This window comes from Erpetoichthys calabaricus, chromosome 16 (assembly GCF_900747795.2).
Source record: "Erpetoichthys calabaricus chromosome 16, fErpCal1.3, whole genome shotgun sequence".
Classification (NCBI taxonomy): Eukaryota; Metazoa; Chordata; class Cladistia; order Polypteriformes; family Polypteridae; genus Erpetoichthys; species Erpetoichthys calabaricus.
In genome coordinates, this window is record NC_041409.2 from 75,243,596 (window position 1) to 75,256,041 (window position 12,446).

Below are 12,446 nucleotides of genomic sequence, written 5' to 3' on the forward strand. Positions count from 1 at the left end.
CCCTCCAAAACATTTGACCAAACATCCATATTCTACACATAGATTTTGGATTTTAACTCAATTCCCATTAAAGCTCCATCTCCCATCCCCAATGTCACAAGCCCTTCCATCTCTCCTTAGCGGCTGTGAACCCCCACTTTTTCCAATCTCTCTCTTACATTTCATTTCTAGCTCCTTTCCCCAAATCTTTTTTACCCACTGCACATCTCTGGTCACAAACCTCTTTTAAACCAGGCTAATAATAAGCCATATTAAAGGGGCGTCCCATTTCCAGCAAGACCCTGTCCTTTCAAAATGAAACCATACAACAAAACAATCAAACCTTTTACTATTATCAATAATCCTTCAACATTCAACCCCGCGTCTTTTTATTTGCTAGTTTCAGGTTTGCTTTTACTTTGAAACTCTGCCTCTTATAAACTCGTTTCCCAGAGTTGTCTTTTCTGTTACAGATGACACTGACATTTGATGTGCATTTAAAGAAGAAGCCTGTGGGGTGTTTGTTTCTCACACTTCACACTCTGATGTTCTTCTCCTCGTATTCAGATGTCCATCTCAGCCTCCCCCTTCTTTTTTTCTTATCTTGCTTTGATTCAGTTTGCCCTCATTGCCTCGTGGACTCCTTTGTAGGAAATCTTCAGTTTCTTGGCACTCTGTCCCATGGCACAGCCTTCATTCTGCACAATAACAACACACTGACAGGATTCTTGTGAAAGCTGCTTCATTTTGGCCATTTTTGAACCCAGAACTGAACCTTAGAAATGCCGGTACCTTGCAAGTGAACAGAGTAAGAGGTGTCAACGGTGCTAATGCAGTTACAAAGGTTTCTCTAATAACCAATTAGCATATCAAATGGATAATTTAGGATAAGCTAAGGGAGTTGACCATTAGTGCACCAAAGGAATGGCTACTGAAAACGGGGCGTTGTAGTCACATGTTGGTAATAAATTAAATTAAAAATCAGTCTTTTCAAGCAATAACAATCATTATGAAAACTAATAATGACTCGGCTGCATTTTGAAATAAGTTTAATCCTACCTTGATGGACAACGTATCATTTTTTTTTTTTTATCAAAAACATGACAATTTCTGGGTGTGTTCAAAGTTTTTACGGGTAAAGTTGGTTTCACCGCGTGAATTCTAATAATCATGCACACACTATGTGCTGGCTCATTTGAGGAAATTCTCGAAATCGCCATTAGGGGGCACCGTTTAACAATTTGGCTTCGTCTCTGTTAATGACCGGCTCCAGAATAAATGTGCAGTTCCGGGTGTGGCCACAAGGTGTCAGTATTCCGCGGTGAGTGTGGCGGCTTCTCAAGCACTCCATAATTCAGACAGAGTCGGCCCCTTTAGAGAGAGAGGCCTGGTGGGTCTGTTAAAGTGTTGTGTCCATATCAGGTGGGGGTGGGGGGGGGGGGGGGGGGGGGGGGGGGCGCTATTTTAAACTCCTCTCTGCAAAATGGCAGCAGCAGAGGGACCCTCTCAGACTTGCAACTGGGCATCCGTGCGTAAAGCTGATGCCATCAGTGGTTGCCATCTAGCTGGCCCACAACTGAGTTTAGTTCAGTTACGGGTCACTGCGCCCTTGGAAGTGTTTGACCAAGGGCTCTCTGAGTTTTGTCTTTCTCCGCTTGGCAAGGAGTGGTTCAGGACCCTGGTGTGTTACTCGGTTCATCTGCTTCCTGAAGCACTGAACCAGTCACCCTACACAGCTTGGCACACACATCCCAGCAGTCGCACAACAGCTAATCATGTCTGGGCAGACAATCACGCGCTCGCTAGAGACGACACATATAGCATGCCAACTGCCTCCTTCTGGAAAGTTCTGTGCCACTGGCATAAGAGTGCTGAAGGGTGCCAGTGTTGCCTGTCCTCACTCATTTCTCTTCCAACCATTCTGGGGGTGGGCAGCCAAGGTTTAACCAACAGTGTGCACACATATAAGGTAGTTGGGCATGTTTTTCACAGATATGCCTTATGCTCATACGAATGTTATTACCAGAAGGTCAGTCAATAATAGCACTTTAAAAAAAAAAAGACGTCTCAAAGGTGGGCAGCAAATCTGGCTAACAGATTGACAGACAAATCTGCCCACGCACTCCGTGAAATATCTGCCCCCTACTCTGACTTACAGGTAGGTGTCAAACTCTCACCTTCTGTTTTCGCATCCTAAATGTTGTAAATAATCCTTATAGCGCCTTTCAGTGTTAAAATCCTGGCAGGTTAAGTGACCCAATCAGAGTCACCAAGGGAGTCACTGATGGCAATTTAACAAAAAAAAACTTGCAAATTTCAATCCAAAGCCTTAACCAGCAGGACATCCCATTTTATTAGACCAATTCTGGCAAAAAAAAAAAGAAATTGGCTGCACTGATTACCCGAAATTAAGATGCCATCCAGGCGGCACTCTGCTGCCAAGTAGCTGGCACTGCTAAAATGGCCAAGCTGCAGTGTGTTTGTAAAGCGTTGCCTTTGAATGCAAATCTATTACGAATGGCACAAAGGGGAAGGGGGGAGAGATGGGCAGTGGCCATTGCCATGGAGATGCTAGAGGCTGAGTACCCTTAACCTCTGACACCGGCAAGTCCCTTGTCCTTTGGCTTGGCCTTGGGAACCAAGTGCAAAGCTGAGCAGCCCAACAATAAACTTGAAAGGCTCAAAGAGAGAAGCGGCGGGGTGGCCTGTGGGTCACTGCACTTGAATGGACTCCTAAATGCATTCAGTGGGACCACCAAACAATGACCCCAGAGAATTCGTTCAGTGAGGTTAGCCACTCAAGCAGACAAATGGGATGCAGGCATCCCATGAAGTATCTGGGGAAGCTCTGGAAAAAATGGCATGCTTACGCTCAACCGCTCTGCTACTCCTGTGGTATATGGAGAGCCTCTCATCCTGCTGCCTGGCTGGTTTCAAATACCCTTCTTCTCAAAGAAGCCTCCGGTCAAGTGTACACTGCTTGGCACACAGAAGCTTCTTCGTAATGCCATCTTAATGATGGGCTCAGTGTTCCCCACTTCCGTGTTGCTTCACGCTGTAACTGAGCCTGAGCACATGGGTGCCCCATCACAATCTATCCACCTTAATAAAAGGATACGTGTCTGTCTTTGTGTCCATCTGGTTGCTGTGTCTCTGACATTCCAACAGATGGTGCATCTCAAACATTAATACTGCTTTTAGGAATCCCATACCAAATGGCATATAACAGAGACATATGCATTACATGGTGCACTGCAAATGTTAACACAGAGGTCTGCATTGATTATTTAGATTTCAACTCATCTTAGAGTCTATCTAATAAAATGCTAATGTCTGTGTGTGTCCAGTCCCTCAAGCAATCTGATTTGTCAGTTTGGCTTTAGTCTGATTGGTCAGTTTCACTTTGGTTGCTCATTCAGCACAATGCCAGGAAAGACAGAGAATGATCGCTGAGAGTTGTCCCCAAACGTGGGATCTTGTTTGTGGACTTCAGCTCGGCGTTCAATACTATCATTCCAGAAGTCCTCCACACCAAACTCACTTGGCTCACTGTACCAGCTCCCATCTCCCAGTGGATCAAAAACTTCCTGACAGATAGGAAGCAGCAAGTGAGACTGGGAAAAATCACATCCAGCACACAAACAGTCAGCACTGGCACCCCCCAGGGATGTGTCCCTCTCTCCTCTGCTCTTCTCCCTCTACACAAATGACTGCACCTCAAGAGACCCGTCTGTTAAAATCCTGAAGTTCGCAGATGATATGACAGTCATTGGCCTCATCAAGGACAGTGACGAGTCTGTATACAGGCGACAGGTCGAACAGCTGGCCCTCTGGTGCGGTCAAAACAACCTGGAGCTGAACAAGCTTAAAACTGTGGAGATGACAGTGGACTTCAGGAGGAGCCCCCCAGTGCTGCCCCCTCTCACACTACTCAACAGCATTGTGTCTGCTGTGGAAAACTTTAGGTTTCTGGGATCCACAATTTCCCAGGACCTAAAGTGGGAACTAAACATAAACACAATTGTTAAAAAGGCCCAGCAGAGGTTGTACTTCCTGCGCCAGCTCAGGAAGTTCATCCTGCCTCAGGAGCTGCTCATCCAATTTTACTCTGCAGTAATCCAGTCTGTTCTCTGTTCATCTATCACAGTCTGGTTTGACTCAGCCACAAAACAGGACAGGAACAGACTTCAACGGACAGTCAGGATTGCAGAAAAAATCACTGGTGTTGATTGGCCCTCCATTCAAGACTTATACAGATCTCGAGTCAGGAAACGGGCAGAAAACATCATTGCAGACCCATCACACCCTGGTTACAACCTTTTTCAACTTCTTCCCTCTGGTAGGCACTACAGAGCACTGAACGCCAAAACTACCAGACATGTGAACAGTTCTTTCCTCAGGCCATCACTCTCATGAACACTTAAGTCAATCTCACAGCATCAGGGACAATACTAGGTAAAACCGGAGTCCAATTCCTTGTATGTGTACATATACTTGGCCAATAAAGCTGATTCTGATTCTGATAAATATGTTTTTCACAACAGGTAATAGGGGTCTGTCTACCACTGGCAGTAGTCAAAAAGTGCATGGGAGGTGAGCAACGCACCTCAGAATGGCGGAGTCTTGAGAAGTGTGCTTTATGGGAATGCGATCGAGAGAGGCAGTGCCAGACAAGACAGCTTGAGACACATAAGGGTATCAAAGAAAGACGTAGAAGGAATGCTGGGGGTACATGTAAGGCAAGAGATAGCAAATGTTTTTGATTATTCTCAACAGGTAACGTAGCTAATAGAACATAAGAAAGAGGAGACCATTCAGTCCATCAAGCTCGTTTGTTTCACTGATAGCTAAGCTGTCCCAACATCCCATCCAGATCCTTTTCAAAGGTTGTCAGGACTTCTGCTTCAACTCCATGTCTCAGTAGTTTTCTCCACATTCCCACAATGCTTTGTGTAAAGAAGTGCTTCCTGGCCTCAGTCCTAAACACACATCCCCTTAATTTCACTGGTGTCCTCGAGTACGTGGGTTCACCATTAAGCTGAATGAATTCTGATGGATCTACTTGATCAATGCCTTTGAGGAGTTTGAAGTCCCTAGATTAGGTCTCCACGCAGTCTACTCTGCTTGATTACGGACTCTGTCAGAGTACAACACGTCCTAAGTTCTGGATTGTACAGTACTTGGTTACTCTCCTCTGCACAGCTTCAAGTGCTGCCCATGCCTTTCTTGTAGTGTGGTGACCAAAACTGCACACAATACTCCAGACGTGGTCTCACTTGTGTGTTATACAGTCTGAGCATAACGTCCCGTGGTTTGTATTCAATGGCACCTCCACACTGAACATGCAGAGAGCCTCCTCGTGAAGCCAACTCTACATCGGGCACATCATCCCTCCTTCCAGTTGTAACCTGCGGAATGGCACATGAATGCTTACGCATGCTGTCACTTGCAGGCTGCCCATAAGAACGCCTCTTCAGTCTACCAACTCAAATCTAGCATGTGGATGACATAGCAAGAAAGACACGGCAGCGGTTGGAGCTGCGCAGAGTAGAACAACCAGGTGGATCCCAGCAGTTGTACTGTGACGGACACCGAAATTTAACCCCATTTAGTCTCGAGCAGAGGAGACTGTGTGAGGCCCAAATCCTGGTCTTCAGATTCTCAAAGGCATTGATCAAGTAGATGCAGCTTAATGGTGAATCACACACTTGAGGACTTCAGTGGAAACTGAAGCCAGGAAACACTTCCTTACTCAAAGAGTTGTGGGCATCTGGAACAAACTACCAAGACGTGGAGTTGAAGCAAAAACCTGGACAACCTTTAAGAAGGATCTTAGTTATTAGCTAAACAAATAATTCTGATGGACAGGATGGTCTCATCTCATTTGTCAAATTTCTTAAGCTCTTATGGCCATTCCTGCTGCCAACCTACAGATTGGACACACGACATCCTCTTCATACTACCATCTGCAGACTCGGCTGGTGCACAGAGGTCCGGCCAGCTAGTCGCTAGGCACCGAGTGCTTATGGATGTCCTCAGCAGACGGCGTTCTGAGGTGCTATCAGAACCACCTGACGCTCTTTCGACTACATTCCTAGTGAAGCGGCCTGAATGGGAAAAGGCCCCCCGCGACCCCATTGTCAGCACGCATTCCCGCACACTTCTTAATAAACAGTGCCCATTGTGGCCCAAAAGAGGTTTCCATAGAAACAACCTGCTGGTGTGCTAGCAACTGGTTTAAAAGAAAGCGGCAAAATGAATCCAAAGTACAGAGGAGAAAGAAACTGAGCCGCCGCCATCACAGTCCATTGCAGTTGACCGTTTTGTGCTCCTTTCAGATGCTAATTGGTGTCCACTGCCAGCAACTGCCATTAGGATTATGGATCAGACACCACTGGGAAAAATCTGCGCTCTATTCATGGAGAACAATCAGAGCTCGCCATCCACCTCCCCCACATTTGCCAGGCTCCTCTAAAGGGCAGGATACAGCAGCCAGGCATCATGGTTAAAAGTGACGCACCCGCTCAGTAACCGAGCCCCCAAGCTTCTGCCCGCTGAGCAGTGGAGACTGGCTGCAACAGATCAGGTGCACCCAGCATGAGCAAGCTGCGGGCATCAGGCACTGGGTAGCTAGATGCTCAGCTGGATCCAGGACCAGATAGAGAGGAATAATTGATGAGATGGAACAACCGAGTTGGGATGAGGGCAAGGGGGCTCTGTGGCTGACCAGGTAAGGCCACACCAGGCCACTATAAGTGGATAACAGGGTCACTCACATAACAAAAGTCTCTGCTGACTGCAGGTCACTTACAAGAGTAACAAAGTGACAAGGATGACCAGATCATTCACCCAAGTTTATACGAGTGTTTCTAACTAAGACAAAGTCCTGAGCTGCACCACATTTTTATGAGCGCTATTAACTAACGGCATGGTAACAATGGGCTGTGTAGTGACCAAAGTCCTTAGCCATCTTATCTAAGACAAACACAGACAGCTGCAAAACCCATTTCTCAGGTGGAACTGTCTGACGACAATAAAACGACATTGAGCCAGCAAACCTGTAAGCCCAGCGAGTCGTCCCTGCTGCTACATGGCCTTTGTACCTGTGGCCATTAAGTGCACACGCTGACCTCACAATATAATGGTATGGCAACCCTTAGTCTAGAGCCAGTCTTCCTGGACAACATGACTCCAAGAATGCAACACCTTGAGGCACCTTTTTATCTTTTGAAAATGGGCTCAGAGTGGCACAGTAACATCAGAAGATGCAACACTGATCACCACGGTACAGCAAGTCACAGTTTGGTGCCAGCCATTCACTCCCTAAGAGGGATGTACATGGGACTCTCAAGACTGTGATGGATGACAATTGCTGACCACCCAAGTTTAGGAGCAAAAAAGCTTCTACTGTTCTTGCAAGAGCCCACCCATGCCTCTTTATCAAAAGGGGCTCTCAGTGTAAGCGCGGAATGACAGTTTATGTGCCTTCATTAGGCTTACTTGCCACAAAATGTCCAAGTATGGCAAGACAGACATGTATGCCTTCTAGATGTGACAGCATACCCTACCAGGCAGGTAGTGGCCTCTATGTTCATGGAGCAAATTCTTAGGAACAATCACTACACTAATACTGGACAGGGCCTCCTTCTTCTCTCAAAATAGCCTCAGTTCGTCTTGGCGTGGATTCCTCAAGATGTATGAAACATTCCTGTGAGATTCTGGTCCATGTTGACCTGATTGCATCGCCCAGTTTCTGCAGATTTGTCAGCTGCATATTCATGCTGTGAATCTCCTGTTCTACCACATCTGGAAGGTGTTCTGTTGGATTCAGATCTAGTGAGTGGGAACGCTACTGAAGAACACTGAGCTCATTGACATGTTCATGAAACCAGTTTGAAATTATGTCCGCATAATCATGCTGGAAAGAGCCATTAGAAGACTGGTAAATTGTGGCTATGACTGGATGCACGTGGCCAGCAACAATAGTAAAACAGGCTGTGGGATTGATTCAAGCAATGACTGATTGGCATTAATGGGCCCAAAGTGTGCCAAGAAAACAATAACCACATCATTACACACCACCAGACTGGAGAGTTGACACAAAGCAGGTTGGGTGCATTGATTCATGCTGTTGGTGTCAAATTCTGACCTGAGTGCCACAGCAGAAATGAGACATTCATCAGACCGGGCTGCACTTGTCCAGTGATCAGCTGTCCAGTTTTGGTGACCCTGTGACTACTGCAGCCTCAGCTTTCCGTTCTTGGCTGACAGGAGTGGAACTTGATGGGGTCTTCTACTGTTGTAGTCCATCCACCTCTAGCTCTGATGAGTTGTGCATTCTAAGATGTTATTCAGTTTGGTTATCCAAGTTACTGTAGCCTGTCAGTTTGAACCACTCTTTCCGTTTTCTTCTGACCTTTCTCATCAACAAGGTGTTTCCTTCCAAAGAACTCTGGCGTCCTTGATGTACTGTATTTGTTTTTTGCACCATTCTGAATAAACTCTAGAGACTGTTGTGCGTGAAAATGTCAGGAGATGAGCAGTTACAGAAATACTCAGATCAACCATGTTTGATGTGAACATTAACTGAAGCACCTGACCTGTTTCTGCAACATATTGCAGGGATACGTTTATTTAATCGGCAATCATGTCACAGTGCAACGTATTTGATGTGCATATGCTCCTAAGAATTTGCTCCGTGAGTGTATGCCAAAGCGAGATCTTATCAAGGTCCCGACATTTAAGAGTTAATCATGCGTCACCGGGGCTCCGCAGTGCGCTGCGACAGGACGAGTCGAGTCTGTGCTCGGAGAGCTGTGCCCGCTTTAGCTTAAACTGAACAACACATAAAGATGGTGAGGCCGACATTTTCAACGGTTCGTGAGATGAACCATTCAGCTGTGTGTGCTGAATAAGCCACCTGGGAGGGAAAGGAAGAGAAGTGCGAAGGCACCGCGCAGCCCCATGCTCTCGTATCCATGGTAACGCCGACCGGCGCAGTTTGGGGTGAAAGCTGTGCGCAACCCCCCCCCCTCCCCCCCCAACAACTCCAACTCATCACCTTGCCGCACGTTTCGCTGCTTGTCGCAGACCGGCGCCGCGTGCTACGCAACTCTCGAGAGATTAACGGAGGCGGGGGGCGCGCTAGAGGGGAGCGAGCGGTCCGTGCACGCGCACATTAGTCAGACAGCACAGCACCGAGTCTTACGTAAGAGATTTAGGCGACACTAGCAAAGCGGGCTCTACTAATCTTATCAGAGGATTATTTTTATTTATTTTTGATGCACTGATTTGTCAGCTTTGTCCCCGAGTTGGACTTAATGTTTATGACATAACCGGGCAAACGCCTGCAGTGCAAGAGGTCAGAACTGCGGGACCTCACAAGCGTACCCGACGCGGAGTGCGCCAATACCGCAACAGGCAGCGGCTGCGTTTACTGACCGTGTAGCCTGTGCGAGCAGGACGCAGCCACGACCCTGCTTTGTGTTATGAGAGAAGGAGTAAGTGTGCTAGGCAGTACAGCGTTTCATAGTCAAAGAAGGTGATCGCAGCAGGAGGCAAAAGAAACAAGTGCCACTCGCGCGGACCGAACAGAGAACCCACGGCGCACGCAAATGATGTCACGGCAGTAAAACGACTTTAAAATGTTCTCTCTGCACCTTGGGAAAAATTACAAATAAACATGAGTGTTTCTAACTGAAATAAATAAAGCTTGGCAAGAGCTACTGACGATGTTTGGGTAGAGTCTGTTTAGGGGTTGCTTTCGGGGATTTGGCCCATAATCTGGGGCGTCCAGTCTCTGATCTTCAAGAGTCCCTCACCACGTTCCCTTTCTGCGTCCTAACATGCATGGACGTCTGCGTGAAAAATCCAAGGTGCTGGAACCCTGATGTTGGATTGGGCGAAAAGCTAGCGACGCCCCTGGTCAAAGTCTTTTATAAAAGCAGTTTAGCACAGCTCCCTCACCCCTGAGACATTTAGGTGAGAATAACTGGAGTGAAAGTGTGTGGGCACGCTGCCCAGGGCATAGGCTGAGTTTGACATTTAGGTTGGCTGGGGGTAGTTTGTGTGTGTGCGTTTGGGGTCGTTGGGTAAAAATTATTGCATTTTTTAAGAGTACTGCTAGATATTCACGTCACATCTCACGTAAAATTATAGTAAATTGTTCGAAATTTAAAGTTGCAATGTGAAGTCATATTTAAATTAATACATTTAAAACTTTGAAATTACAAAAAAAGTACATTAATTATATTTAAATGTCAGAGAATGTTTTTTAAAGTTTGTCTAGATATTTTAATTGTGGCAAAATAAACACTTTATTTTAATAAGTTAGAAAATGTAGACAATAGAGTAACATTCAGTTGCGACTTAGTGAACTGATTTGAAAGTTTTTGAGAGTTTTCTGTTATTTATTTGCTTCATCAAAGAGTCAAATATGTATTTTAGCAACATACTGCACCTGTTGGGGGTGCCAGGCCCCCACCTAAATTTTGCCCATGGTCCAGGGTTGGCACTGGATACTGCCACAACCCAGTAATAATCTTTCATCACAACTTTTCTCATGGTTGGGATTTTGTTTATTTGCTAACCTCTAATCTGATATCCAACTATCCAGTTACTGAAACTGCCTAAATCTGGGGATTGCCCACTCCAGCAGTATCGGGAAGGAAACAATTCTGGACAAGGTGCCAGTCCACCACAGGGCAGTATCACACTGCATGAGCTAAAATGCTAATCCACCTAACCTGTATGTCTTATGAATGCAGGAGTGAAACAAGGGCAGAGGGAGAACAGGGAAACACTATACATACAGACAGAGATCAGGCCAAAGTATGCCAGCAGCCATACCACCTGCACTTCAGAAGAGGTCTTCCACCCGAAGCTTGGCATGTTTGAGCCTGGCCAATACTTGGATGGGAGACCCAAGAGGAAAGTTTGAGTTCCTGCTGGAAAAGGTGTTGGTGAGGCCAGGAGTGGGCGCTTACCATATGGTCTGTGTGTGGATCCAAATGCCCCAGTGGAGTGACTGGGACACCATGCCATAAAAACTGGCACAGTCCTTTGGATGAGACATAAAACCAAGGTCTTGATTCTGTGTGATCATAAAAGATCCCAAGGCATCTTTGGAAAAGAACAGGGTGCCCCTGACATGGCCTAGTCATTCTGGCCCCCTAATCTTCCCCTGTCTCTAACTGGCTCTCTCTCTCTCAGCCCTTCACCACCTAACAGCTAATGTGTGGTAGGCACAGTGGCACAAAAATGGCTGCCATCACATCAACAGGTGGATATTGCACATTGGTGATGGCTGAAGTGAGCCCCTATTCTCTATGTAAAGCACTTTGAGTAGGTTTGAAAAAGAGCTATATGAATTTAATTATTATTATTTGAACCCACTCTCCAATCAGTTACAAGTATATAAATTTATAAATCTTGCTAATTTCTTTGGACAATGCTGTTTACGTGCAATTCTTCATGATTCATGTCTCTTCAAGCCCCAGTTAACACCTGGAGGCGCATTAATTCACTCAGGTAGCACACAATATTTAGTCTGATATTTGTGACCCTCTAATTAGTAGCTGCTTGGTGGGGATGGCAGGAAACAAGGCTCAGTGCCTTAGTCATTGCAAAGGAGAAGTTACTTTTGTCTGATTATACCAGTGCTGGAGTTGAATGACTTTTACTTCTTCAGGCCAACTTGCAGTATGGCATCTCTTGTTAACTAAAGCCTGCAAAATGATTTTTAAGAAAATATTGTAATAAATGGGCAACACCACAGGATTAATGTGGTTTGATGGGAGCTTTGTAACTGTAATGAATTAGAATTTGTCCATCCACTTTTTAAACTGACTCAGTTCCACCATTGAGTCATCTCACCCTGTGATTACCCTAGCATCATAAAATGAAATGCAGGAACCACCCCTGGACAATGCACCTGTAGCCCCTGTGGGTACCCAGAAGGCAGACAAGGCATCCTAGAAGGAAACCTTCCATTATCCCAGCCAGGATTCCCATTCTGCATTCCCACACCCCAAAGGCACCCACAATGCTAACGAAAACCCACAATGACATGGGCAGAAGAGCCAAACCTGATGCCAACAATGCTCAAACTATATGGCAAGGCAGCAGTGCTGACCATGGCACAGAGTTTGTTGAAGCTCAATCATATTCTGTCTTCTTACTATAATTTGGAAATGCTAGCACTCATCAGTAGTAGTTTGCTGTTCATCTACTCACATCATAAATGCAAAATCTGCTTGTAGTATTGGTATCAATTCTGTATGCCAGGCATTCATAACTTTCTCTGTTGAACCCTGACCCAGCAATGTCCTGGACTAACACAATTGACAAGTGCCTGGTTGCTTACGATTGAGATTCCTTTCTGGGTTCCTTGGGCACCAAGGCAGCACATGTTAGAGGATGAAACAGGCTACACTGCTGAAAAACCTGAGCCCATTTGTGTTCACAGA